Source organism: Microtus ochrogaster, assembly GCF_000317375.1.
Source record: "Microtus ochrogaster isolate Prairie Vole_2 chromosome 14 unlocalized genomic scaffold, MicOch1.0 chr14_random_3, whole genome shotgun sequence".
Taxonomy (NCBI): domain Eukaryota; kingdom Metazoa; phylum Chordata; class Mammalia; order Rodentia; family Cricetidae; genus Microtus; species Microtus ochrogaster.
The window spans coordinates 14,643,383-14,655,847 of NW_004949098.1; the positions used below are offsets into that span (position 1 = coordinate 14,643,383).

Below are 12,465 nucleotides of genomic sequence, written 5' to 3' on the forward strand. Positions count from 1 at the left end.
TATTGTTTATAAATGTTTGGTTATATTTAAAAGGGTATATGTTACAGAGAACAATATTTTGTAACAGTTGGAACTTGGTGTACTCATACATATTTCAGGTTGATTTTGTTATATGTCTATTTCTGCTCTTCATTAAGATATTGTATTTGTGCAGCTCATTTAAAAATGTAAAGTATAATTAAGAAATAAAGGTCAACAGATACTCATCTATGATAGTCAAGTTTGTAGTCATGTTAGTTATGTTTTCTAGATATATAGAGATATATTTCAGTTAGATAGGTTTTCTTCAAATCTTTCAGAGACCTTCAAAATATGGAATTTAAAATGTTTAAGAACTTAGCATTGTCATGAAAATGAGACACATCTGCTCTTGGTAGCATCATTTTACCTCAAAAGAATGCTGGATATCAAAGAGGTCCTTAAGAATTTTCTAGCTTTTTGGGCAAGAAACTTCCTTTGTCTGGACTGCTTCATAGTATGCATATGAATACTATATCCTGGATATGCAGGACCCACAGAAAAATAACTTTGCCCTATTGCGCTGGGCTTCTCCTGCGGTTCTAATCTGTCAAATATTAACTCTGCAAGGAGTTATTGCTCAATTATTCCTGTGTTCTGAGCATTCTGACTTTTCTGTATGTTGCAGTTAGAGACTTTCCACCTGACCATTAGACAGTGGTTAGGTTGCCTAGTTACCCATATACACATGAAGAACTTTCTCATTTCCCCTACCCTATATTTACCTTGATTGTGCCCTGAATAAACAAGACGATCAAAATCTTGTCTTGTCTCCATCTCTCATGTCTCTTGTCTCTTCCCATTCTTGCCCTGTCCCCAAGGTCTCCATTGACTCACCCATGGGCAGGGGCAAAGTGGCTACCAACATGGGGCTCAAGTGCAGGGGATTCAGTGAAGAACACTGTTCAGAGAGGCTGGCATAAAGTGAAGTACAGTTAGTTAAGAGGAAGAGTAACACAGGAGCCTGCTGTGTCTTCTTAACTTTGGTAAGTAGAACAGCAATTATGGGACAAGCAATTACCAAGCATGAAATGCTTATTAGTGGATTAAGACATGTTTTTAAGGCATAAGGTGTAAAGGTTAAAATTAAACAGTCATGTGAATTATTTGACTATATTAAAGATGTTTGTCCCTGGTTTTCAACTGATGAAACTACAGATGAGAAAAAAATGAAAGAGAGTCGGAGAGGCTCTCAAAGATCATTATCAAGCATATGGACCAGAAAAATTCCTGTAACTGCCTTTTCTTTCTGGAATTTAATTGATGAACTTTTGTCTCAGAGGTATCAAGATTCTGTAGTTGCAAATGCTATTGAAACAGGTGAAGAAATATTACTAAAAATGAGTTAGACAAGATGCACAAAAAAACTTAATCAAAAGAATGAAACACAAGGTGTCAAGAAGAATAAGGAAAAAGAAGGTGAGAACTTTATGTCCTTTGATAGTGAAGTTAAAACATCTGACAAAAACAATCCAAACTTAGAGGATCCTAAAGTTAAGCCTTCCCTGCAGGAAACTAAAGAGTCAAATAAAGATCTTCTCCCCACATCTAAGTCAAAAGCACAAAAAAACTCCAGGAGTTAGATCTAAGATTAAGAGACTATATCCATCTTTAAAAGAATTCCTTCATTTACAGGATGATCTGAGTGAGGACTAGGATGATTTGGAGGAAGAAGCAGTTAGATATCACAATTCATGCTGGCCATCACTTGCATGTCGCCCTCTGACATATAGCTCAGTCCCAACAGCACCTCCATTGGCTTGTTCAGTAGTAGACCCCCCAAAAAAAACTTCTCGATAAAATAAAATTCTTAAGAGAATAGATAAAATTAGAACAGGAAAATCAGGATTTAGTAACCAATTGAAGGCATTAAATACAGGAAAAACTAATAATGAAGTCCCATGAGACAGTTGGCTTAACCATCAGACACCCATGTGAGGGGCTACACCCAGGCTCTCTCCTAAAATAAACAAATCACTAGAAATAGATGATCTAGAATCCTTCCTGGACACACGAACTGTGGATACTCAGGAAACAGTGTGTAAATTTTTATTTTAAACTGATTAAAGATTAAAATTAGCTGTTTTACAATATGGAGCTTCAGCTCCTTACACCACAGCAATTGTTGAGTTTGTGGCTGAAAATGTCTTATGCCTGGAGACTGGCAAACTCTAGCTAGAGCAACCCTCACTGGAGTTGACTATCTCCTTTGGAGGTCTGAGTTTGTTGAGGCAAACAAAGATTACCAGATGTAATATACAGGCTGGAAATGGGTGGACCTTGGATATGGTAATTGGGAAAGATAATTATGCTACTACTGGTGCTTAAAGTAATTATGCTGTGGGACTTTTTGCCCAGATTCAAATCACAGCTACATGAGCCTGGAGAAAACTGCCAGTTAAGAGAAACATGAGCTCTACCAGTTGAGCCTTTTGCTGATTTTGTCCATAGGCTAATCGCTGCAGCAGGAACAATTTTGGCCAATGTTGATGCAGGCACAGACTTTGTTAAACAATTGGCCTTTGAAAATGCTAATGCTGCATATCAGTTGGCTATCCATCCATATAAAAAGAAAATGGACCTGACAGGATATATAAGCCTTTGCTCAGACATAGGAGCTGCCTATCTGCAATGTCTTGTAATGGCTGCTGTGATAACAGGGATTTGTTGTAAATCAATTCTTGTCACAACAAAATAAAAGTAAATGTTTTAATTTGGAGAATTTGGACATTTTGCCAGAGATTACAAAAATAATACAACTGCTGGCCCAAGAACATCTATTCCAGAACTGTGTCCCTGATGCAAATGAGAAAAACATTGGGCTAGTAAATGTAAGTCAACCTCTGAAACAGTGAAATGGGAACAGGAGCCAGCCCCAGGACCCCAAACCCAAACAAATCTCTGGGACAGTCAACTTTTATCCAACAAACAACAATCCATTTCAGACCTCTTCAGAGCCACAACAGGGAGCACAGAACTGGACCTTAGTTCCATCACCCACACAGTACTAATGCCTAAGATGGGAGTTCAAGTCCTCTCCATAGGCATTTTTGGCCCTTTACCTAAAGATACTTTTGGTTTTATAGTAGGTCATATCATCTCTACCATCAATCGCCTTCAAGTTTTCCCAGGAGTTATTGAAAATAATTATCTGGGAGAAATTAAAGTTATGATGTCATCCCCCCAAAATGTTGTTACAATTCCTTCCAGACAGAGATTTGTTCAATGACTACTTCTTCCCTTACTACCCACTTCAAATAAAGTTGTAATTCTAGAAACAATAAATGTTTTGGGTCTTCAGATGACTATTGGTCAAAAGTAATATCTGCACAAAAACCTCTTATGAACTTATGGTTAAATGAAAAGAAATTTTCAAGATTGGTAGACACAGGGGCAGATGTCACAATCATCAAAAAGGATGATTGATCTGATACATGATCTCTAGATGCTACTATAACTCATTTAAATTGTATAGGTCAGAGCCAAAATCCTCAAAATGATTTCAAAAATCTTAAAATGGAGAGACCAAGAAGGCAATCAAGGCACCATTCAACCTTATGTAATTGCAAGACTGCCTATCAACCTTTGGGGCCATGTCTTACTTTCTCAATTAGAGATCATTATGTTCAGTCCAATTGAGGCTCTCACTGTGAAAATCTTTTAAAATGGATATCTCCCTGGCAAGGAACTTGAAAAAGACACTTCTGGAATGCTGCAACCTGTTGAGGTCATGCCTAGAACTCCTGGATTGGTGTTAGGACATTTTTCATAGGGACTGTTGATCCTTGGTTTATTAATTTTCCTTTCCAATGGATATTTTCTCTTATGTTAACTGTATTTGTAAAACAATAGGTGAATGAGGCAACTAAAATGCAAACAATACAGGTCCATAATCATAAACTGGACATGGGTGACATTGAAGAATATGACAATGTTTAGCTGGTAAGCTCATGTACACGAGGTACATAAACAATTGTCTTTAAACATGGTATGCAAGGCTCTATAGCTAGAGATGGGTAACAGGAGAATGTATACCTATGTTAAACATGTCACCTACAACAGGAACAGAACCAGAAGCTGTTCTGTCTTCCTATGACAAGTAAGGGTGGGACTACAGGAGCTTTCCCGACCAAAGACAGAAGCTCCAATGTAACTTTCAGCACTTAAAAATTAATAAAAATCAAAAGTGGGGCCTGTGGAAGACTTACTGCTCCCTGAATCAGCTTTGCCCACCCTGTTGTGCTTGGTTTCTGCTGTTCAGATTTGTCAAATACTAATTCTGTAGGGAGATATTGCTCCATTATTACTGTGTTCTGAACATTCAGACTTTTCTGCATGTTGCAGTTAGAGACTTTCCACCTGACCATTGGACCATGGTAAGGTTGCCTAGTAAGTTGCCTAGTTATGTATATACACACAAAGAACTTTCTCATTTTCCCTACCATATATTTACCTTGATTATTCCCTTGATCAGAATTCTATCTTGTCTCCTTTTCTTGCGTCTCTTGTCCCTTCCCATCCTCTCTCCCTTGCCCCCAGGGTGTCTGATGACTTAGCTGCAGGCCTGGGCAAATGATGACTGAACTTACCTAAAGGTGAGATGGCTAGGAACTGAGTCTGAGCAGCCAGGAAACAAACAACCTGCCCCAACAGAGGACATAGAAATTCTGCAAAAACCTACAGCTCAATCCTTTTATACAATGTTGTCAAAAATGTCAGAGACAATGCAGACTCATCTATAAAATTGTTATCAAAACTAGATATCTAACCAACAATAAGGCAATTAATTTTGATATCCCACTTGATATAAAATTAACTCAAAATAGATCAACTATATATGGGTGTAACAATTAAAATAATAATTGATAGAAGAAAATAGTTAATGCTATTATACTACCTGTGAGTATTTGCTTAGCTCTGGTTAGTGCTATTGAGCTTGTAAAATAACGAGTAGTATAGGGATGTTAATCATTTGTGGGTATTTGCTTTCTATTTTTAATGCCAGGTGTCTGTCACATGTGATGTAAAGACAACTCAGACTCCATCTTTCCTCTTTGCATTTTTGGGAGAAAACATTACCCAAACTTGACAGATGAGTGAGGAAACTGATTGTTTATTAGCTTGGTATCAGCAGAAGCAAGAGAAACCAAACATGCACAACTTGGTAGATAAAGTCCCTTCAAAGAGCAGTGGCAGTGGATCTAGTACAAAGTATTCTTGTGGGTTCCCTCACATACTCCCTTGTACACCTGGCTACAGTTCTGTTCATTTTGGGGTTCACTAGTTAGCCCCACATTCTGGCACGATATGCTGGTGACTGCCCCATGTTGGGCACCATATATCCGGAACTGGACTCAACAAAAAAACACCTCTTACCAGGGTATGGGCATGGGGATGTAGATATATTAGTAAAGAATATGAAGACAAAATAATAAAACAGCAACCATAAAAACATTGGGAGAGCATTCCTCTGACTATTGAAATTGTCCATGCTTAATTTTCCATATAGTACTATACCCCAAAACAAAAGCGAGAATGTAAAGAAAGACTTCTTTAACATGAGTCAAAAGATAACTTGAACAGTCAATTATTTTAACACTTTGAGGCATCAAGTCATTAGCATTATGTTGTTTAGGAACTAAAGCCACTCTAGACCAAGAATTCCAAAGGCAACCACTCTGTAGGAAACCTCATATTACCAAAAAGGAGGAAAAGAACATTTAGCTATCCTGAATACCTGTCAGGATAAAAAACAGGCTCTAATTTTGGCCCTTCACAAGCAGTTGAGAGGGAGCATTCATGTCTCTGCTGCGATTTGATATAGAATTACATCAGAACAGAGTATGACTAGACTAATAAATTCTCACTGAGTGAAATTAATAAAGAGTAATCCAGAGTATGTGTTCTCTAGTTTGTACAGTGACCTGATAATAAATTACATCAAGACAGAGTATGAATAAAATATTAATAAGTTCTCAGTATGTGAATTCATAATAATCCTCAGAGTATCTGTTCTGCAGTATGTGTTCGTTTGTTTAGATTTGTTGACATGCAAAAATTTGATCACAATGAGTACATTCATAGGTTTTCTAGCCAATACAGATTGTTTAACGTATTCAGAAACTGTTGTGACATTAAATACTGTAGCACACTAAATACATTCATAGAATTTCTCTCCAGCATATGTTCTTTTAAGCCTTCAAAGATCATTGAGATATGCAAAGAATTTATCACACTGATTACATTCATGGATTTAAGGTACGTGTTCTTTTATGCATTTCAAGATGACTGTGACATACAAAGGCTTTATATTATTGATTACATACATTTGAAAATAACCACTACATGCAAAGCTTTACACTAATCAGGTCACACTGATTAGTTAGATTTTCTCTCCAGTGTGGGTTCTCATATGTATAAGGAGATGGTTGTGACATTAAAAGACTTTACCACACTGAGTACGTTCATAGGGTTTCTGTCAAGTATGTGCTCTTTTATGCATCAGGAGGTGACCATGACATCCAAAGGCTTTCCGATCTGATTACATTCATAGGGTTTCTCTCCAGTATGTGTTATTTTATGCCTTTGAAGAACATTGCGATATCCAAAGGCTTTATCACATTGATCACATTTATAGGGTTTCTCTCCAGTATGTATTCTTTTATGCATTTCAAGATTACTTTGGCATGTAAAGGATTTACCACAGATTACATTCATAGGGTTTTTCTCCAGTATGTGTTCCTTTATGCTGCTGAAGACCACTGTGATATCCAAAGCCTTTAGGACATTGATTGCATTCATAGGTTTTCTCTTCATTATGCATTCTTTTATGTTTTTGAAGATGGATGTGACGTACAAAGGCTTTACCACACTGATTACATTCAAAGGGTTTTTCTCCAGTATGTGTTCTTTTATGCCTTTTAATAGCACTGTGATGTGCAAATGCTTTACCACACTGATTACATTCATAGGGTTTCTCTCCTGTATGTGTCCTTTTGTGTATTTGAAGATGACTGTGGCGTGTAAAAGCTTTACCACACTGATTACATTCAAAGGGTTTCTCTCCTTTATGTGTTCTTTTATGCCTTTGAAGATCACCATGACATGCAAAGGCTTTACCACATTGATCACATTCATAGGGTTTCTCTCCTGTATGTGTTTGTTTATGCAATCGAAGATGACTATTACATGCAAAGGCTTTACCACACTGATTACATACATAGGGTTTCTCTCCAGTGTGGGTTCTTTCGTGTATTTGGAGATTTTTGTGACATACAAAGGATTTGCCACACTGAGTACATTCATAGGGTTTTTCTCCAGCATGTGCTCTTTTATGAATGTGAAAATAACCCTGACTTGAAAAGGCTTTACCACACTGATTACATTCATAGGGTTTCTCTCCAGTATGTGTTCTTACATGGGTTTGAAGTGTACTGATACATGAAAAAACTTTACCACACTGATTACATTCATAGGGTTTCTTTCGAGAATGTGTTCTTTTATGTCTTTGAAGAAGACTGGGATATGTAAAGGCTTTATCACACTGATTACATTTATATGGTTTTTCTCCAGTATGTGTTCTTTTATGAATGTAAAGACAACTTTGACTTGCAAAGGCTTTCCCACATTGATTACATTCATAGGGTTTCTCTCCAGTATGTGTTCTTTCATGTATTTCAAGATAACTGTGACGTGCAAAGACTTTACTACAGTGATTACATTCAAAGGGTTTCTCACCAGAATGTGTTCTTTTATGCCTTTGAAGATCACTGTGATATGCAAAGGCTTTACCACACTGAGTACATTCATAAGGTTTCTCTCCAGTATGTGTTCTTTTATGCATTTGAAGACCGCTGTGACATACAAAGGCTTTACCACACTGATTACATTCATAGGGTTTCTCTCCAGTATGTATTCTTTTATGTTCTTGAAGACTACTGGGATGTGTAAAAGCTTTACCACACTGATTACATTCATAGGGTTTCTCTCCAGTATGTATTCTTTTATGTCTCTGAAAACCACTGCGATATGCAAAGGCTTTACCACACTGAGTACATTCATAAGGTTTCTCTCCGGTATGTGTTCTTTTATGCATTTGAAGACGACTGTGACATGCAAAGGCTTTACCACACTGATTACATTTATAGGGTTTCTCTCCAGTATGTATTCTTTTATGTCTTTGAAGATGACTATGATATGCAAAGGCTTTATCACAGTGATTACATTCAAAGGGTTTCTCTCCAGTATATGTTCTTTTATGATTTGGATGGCTTTTGGGCTTCACATATTGCTCACACTCATATGTTTTCTCACTAGGATTAGTTCTTTCATGCCTTTGAAGATCACTGTCACATGCAATGGCTTTAACACTTTGAAGGTATATGGCAGTTTTCCCTCCAGTTTGACTTCCTTCATGCCTGCAAGGATAATGGCACATTTAAAAGTGTTACCACATTCAATACATTGTTGAATCTTTATAACTGTAACAAATAATTTTTAAATTTGTTCCAATTTTTAAAAGGAATTGGATCTTAAGGTTTTATCACTGTATTTATACTCATGTTGTTTCCATTTACTAAAGATGTTTTGAAACATCGTAGGTACCTTTGATGGTAAGATCCTTTATTACAGCAGTCACATTTACAGAATCATTTTTCTATACAAAAATTTTTACATATTTGAAGAGAATTTGAAAAGCTCAGATCTTTAATATCCTTATTGTATTCATATATTTTCCTACACTGTGAAAGTTACTACATTTGCTAAGTGAGCTAGGACAAACAGGAGTATTACTTATTTCTAGTATTCTTGGGGATTTTCTGCAATGTGCATTTTTTTGATGTATTAAAATTGAAACAAGAAAATAAATTACTTAAATACTTGAACGATTTTCAACAAGCATGCTTAACCTGGGGACTGCTACATATCTTCTAATTACTCTGAGAAGTATGTTATGTCTTTCCATATCTCTATGCTCATAAGCCTTGTATCCAGAGTGACATATGATGTACCTAGTAAAGGAAAATTAAATAAAAAGATTCCAATTGAATTAACAGAGTTTGACCCTCTGTAATCATTGACTTTTAGTATAGCGATTAAGGTTTGGCCACAAGTTCCCCTTTACTCTTGACTCTAATTGAACCCTCAATAAACTTAGCACAATCACATCAAGTATATGAGACACATAAGCTTCAATATGTACTATTTGCATATTAGAAACTCTTGGAGACATACTTATCACCACTTCAATGTTTATAATTTTTGTAATGTGAGTGGTATGAAAAAAATTGATTGACAATTCTATAGCATAGTTCTCATAATGCTATGTCTCAAATGGTAATATCTCTTAGGACACTTAGCTTCTTTCTTAAAAGCATGGTGTTCAAATGCAATTCATACAGCTGACACTGAGGTACATGGTTTTGTGACAATGTAATAATCATTGATGCCCTTAAAGTGTCATTATTTATTACGTTGTTTTTGTTTAAAACTTCCAATACACACTATAATTTCTTCAGAGGAACATTTGTATCAGCTTGCCCATGAAAGTTACCTTTCATATCTTCTAGACCATTGAGAATGATTTTCAATATTACGGTCTTCCCAAGTGTATCCTAAAATATAATATCAGAAAATATATGTAATATTGAAAATGATGTAAAATTTTAGTTACTCTCTTCCCTAAACCTTAGAACCATGCCTGATTTATTCAATCAATGGTTCTCCTTTCTTAATAAAATTAGATAAGAACATCAATAAACAATGAACTGTTGTTCCCTTATTTTGAAACATAAGAGCAAATTCAGTCTTACCTATAATAGTGAGGTTCCTATAGGTCTCCAGCATAACATCTTTGTAGAGATTCTTCTGGGAAGGATTCAGCAAAGTCCACTCTTCCCAAGTAAAATCAATATGCACATCATCATAGGTCACTGCATTCTAAAATTTCCAATATACATGTACAATAGAAAGCATGATGATGACAACATTGTAAATCTATAATTCTTTGACAGTATACTCACATAATTCTGTGGCTTACCCCCAATTATTTCATACCATAGACATTTTAATTCAGTCACCAAGTAACTTTTGAAGGAAACTAAATAGGATGATGTTCACCTCTATCATTTCTATACCCCTTGAATGGAATATCACCTACAAGAGAAATTTCTATAAACAAACATAGAGACAAGTAAACAGATCAGAAGTACAGAGGACACATAGGAAAAACTGAATGAACAATTAATTACTGCATACAAAAACAAAGAACAAGATGGGCAAGCTTGATACATTGGCTCATGCCTTTAATTCCAGCACTCAGAAGGCAGAGGCCTCTAATTTAAATGCTGTAAAACTTTATTCAATCATGTCCAGGACTTCAGAATTACATATTAAGAACCTATTATCTATGCAAAAATCAGCCAAAAACAAACAAACAAAAATTATAGAAAAAAATACATAGGTGTTTGGTGAAATTCCAAAGAGTTATGCATTAACTCCAGCTCTGTATTCCTCTTCCCAAAACCTGAAGTGTGCTAATTTAAACTGTAAAATCAATAAAACTTTACTACAGGAACTGTATATTTAAAAAGTTACAAATTAAGACATGAAAACATTAGCAATATAAATGTTGATAACAAGTAATCAACACAGGGCAAGAAAGAGGGCTCAAAATAAGGGGAACTCGCTTGCATATAGGTGTCCTCGATTATCTGTACTGAAAAGGGAACCACAATTATTTATTAGTTCAAGCTCTGAGTTTCTGGGATCATGTTTTGATCACTGTGAGAACCAGGTACCTCTATGGTTCATATATATGCATACAGAAAAATTCTCATATACAATAAAAAAGTTCAAAACAAACATTACAGGAATCCAATGTCTCAGACGGCTCATGCATTACTAATATCATAAATACATGCCATTCAGGAAAACAAAATGATACCCTCTTAAAACTTTCTATATTCAAGATATGGGGGAATCTCAATACAGTGTCATATGTTTGACAGAGATAAAACGATCAATCAATAATATAAAAACAAAAGTATGGAATGTTGGCCCACATTTAATCACAACATTTGGGATCCAGAGTCAGAGGAACTCTGAGATTGAGGCCAGCCTGGTGTACAGAACTACTTTTTAAAAAGTTAGGGCTACATGGACAAAAACCTACGAACAAGAAGATTCAAACAGCAGGCTACTAAACTACCTTATAACAGAATAACAATAATTTATACTGAATCTTATGTAACACTACTATAATAGTGGTGAAGGCATGACAGCACAAGAAGGAAGCTTACTGATTAGTATCAAATATAAAACAGTACACAAAGAACAAGAAATAGGTTGAGAGACTCAGATCACATTTCCAATGAGGAATTCCATCCAGAAAGTCTCCTTCTACTAATGATTTCAAAAACAATCAGCAGAAAGTCACCAACAAATGGTACATATTCATATGCATATTCCTATTTGGAGAGGTGTTTAATTTAATCAAATACTATATGACGATGGTCATCCATGAAGAATATACTTTAGTCACCTCAAAGATCCCCATACTCTGCAAATGGGGCATACAATGTTTAAATGTCCAAAGTCTTCTGTGACACTGAAGACAATCTCTTAAGACTGATATCTTGTAAAATCAGAAAATGTGTTATATCTTTGAAACATATAATGACATCAAATACCATTACCACATTCCAAAAGAGAAAAATGGAGACATACCGAAGGACGATTGGACCAAGGCAAAACTGAAGCACAGCAGCACAAACATCAAATCCTGATGCTCTATCTCAGATGCATGCAACTTCTGTTTCAAAGGACTGAGATAATCTTATCCCTGTAACTTTTCATAAATCACTCTCTTTGATTACCCTCAATCCCTATAGATAGCTTGCTCTCCATGGAAGATGCCTCATTGCTTAGGTATCTCAATATCTTGAAGTCTCAAAATGCAATCCAGGCTATTGCAAAATATTATTTTAAGGTAAGTTTTATTTACCTAAGTTCTGGAAACATTCCTTCAATGATGCAAAGATCTGTTGTATTCTTTTATGCTGCAATTTTTCACTCTGTGAAGCTCTGATGCTTTGCTTGTCTTAAGCACCTGATTTTGCTAACAAAGAGATGAACAGCTAATAGCTTATTAGGAAAAGATATAAGGGTCTGGAAGGCAGAGAGAATAAAAATGAGGAGTAATCTGGGAGGAAGTAGGACGGAGGAACAAGAAAAAGATAGGGTACCAGTGGCCAGCCACCCAGCTACACAACAAGCTAAAGAGTAAGAGGTCAAGAAAGGTATATAGAATAGAAAAACATAAAAAGCTAGAGGCAAAAGATTGATGGAATAATTTACGTTAAAAAACGTCTAGAAAGAGCCCAGGCACCTTCAGCTCCTGCGCCAGGCTTCCTGTGCTCTCCTGGATACCACCCCCCCTTGCTCCGT

General features: G+C 36.0%; 2 pseudogenes; one reads left to right on the plus strand and one right to left on the minus strand.

Annotated features, from left to right (window-relative positions):
* LOC113458017 overlaps positions 1-12,465 on the plus strand; it is a 211,828-nt pseudogene that overhangs the window by 10,309 nt on the left and 189,054 nt on the right.
* The window catches only part of LOC101983181, a 34,414-nt pseudogene continuing 26,773 nt past the window's right edge, over positions 4,825-12,465 (minus strand).